This window comes from Coffea eugenioides, chromosome 7, assembly GCF_003713205.1.
Source record: "Coffea eugenioides isolate CCC68of chromosome 7, Ceug_1.0, whole genome shotgun sequence".
Classification (NCBI taxonomy): Eukaryota; Viridiplantae; Streptophyta; class Magnoliopsida; order Gentianales; family Rubiaceae; genus Coffea; species Coffea eugenioides.
Genome location: NC_040041.1, coordinates 37,869,926 through 37,871,581, shown reverse-complemented (window position 1 = coordinate 37,871,581; position 1,656 = coordinate 37,869,926).

Sequence of the window (1,656 nt, the reverse complement as noted above, 5' to 3'; positions counted from 1 at the left end):
ATTAGCCTCATACGGCGTGAATTTCTTGCTAAGATAGTAGATGGCTTACTCTTTCCTTCCCGAGTCATCGTGCTGCCCCAGAACACACCCCACTTCTCCGTCGAGCACAGATAAGTACATGATCAAAGGCCGGCCCGGTTTGGGTGGCACTAGGACCGGAGGCTGCAGCAAATAATCTTTAATTTTGTCAAAAGCTTGTTGGCACTCCTCATTCCAATGCAACGGCACATTCTTTTTTAACAACTTGAACAGTGGCTCACACATCGCGGATAATTGGGCAATGAATCTTCCAATGAAATTAATCTTCCCTAAAAAACTTTTCACATCTTTCTGCGTTTTTGGCGCTGGCATGTCTCGAATTGCCTTGATCTTTACCGGGTCTATCTCTATGCCCTTTTTGCTGACAATGAAGCCTAACAATTTACCAGCTGGTGCTCCAAAGGCGCACTTTGCAGGATTTAACTTCAAATTGTACTTTCGCAACCTTTCAAACAACTTTCTTAAATCAATCAAATGGTCCTCTGCTTTCTTGGATTTGATTATAATGTCATCCACGTAGACCTCCATCTCCTTGTGGATCATGTCATGAAACAAAGTAGTCATGGTCCTTTGATAAGTAGCTCCGGCATTCTTTAAACCAAACGGCATTACTCGATAGCAAAAGGTGCCCCAAGGGGTGATAAAAGCAGTCTTTTCTCTATCCTCCTCAGCCATTAAGATCTGATGATATCCAACAAAACAATCACAAAAAGATTGAATTTCGTGTCCGGCAGTATTGTCTAGAATGATATGGATATTTGGCAAAGGAAAGTCATCTTTAGGGTTGGCTTTATTAAGGTCCCTATAATCAACACAGACTCGCACTTCTCCATTTTTCTTTGGAACATGGACTGGATTGGAGAGCCAAACAGGGTAATGGGATACAATAATGATATTAGACTTAAGCTGCTGTTCGATTTGCTCTTTTATTTTGAGGCTCATATATGGAGTGAATTTACGGGATTTTTGTTTTACTGGTGGAAAAGCTGGGTTTGTGGGTAATCTGTGCACCACTACATCAGTCGAAATGCCAGTCATATCGTCATAAGACCATGCAAACACATCTTGAAACATAGACAAAAATTCAATCATCTCCTCTTTCTGCTTTTTGTTCAAATGAATGCTAATTTATATTTCCTTAACCTCGATCTCAGTACCAATGTTAACAACTTCTGTTTCTTCCAGGTTCGGTTTAGATTTCTCCTCATATTGTTCAAGATCTTTTGAAAAAGAATCAAATACTTCCTCACTATCACTCTCGCTTTGAAATTCGGATTCCATAACTTCCCAGTCGTGAGTGATATAGAGATTGTCATCATCAGATTCCAGAACAGTGATATCCAAAGGGTCAAATAATTTTATTTTTGGCCATCTGAAAGAATTAAGAAATTCGAGACAATAAGCAAATAAACACATAAATGAACGGCATGATAAAACAAACTATGCACTTTCATGAAACTTCAAATCAAAACGGAAATAAGCTAAAACATAAGTGCAAAAGATGCTTTCATTGAACTATTTACATATGCAAGAAAAGTTTTCATGAACTTTAGTAAACGACAACCCCCCTGTAGATTTACCGAAACTCCTTTCGTACGGGAAAGTACTCGGCGGTCC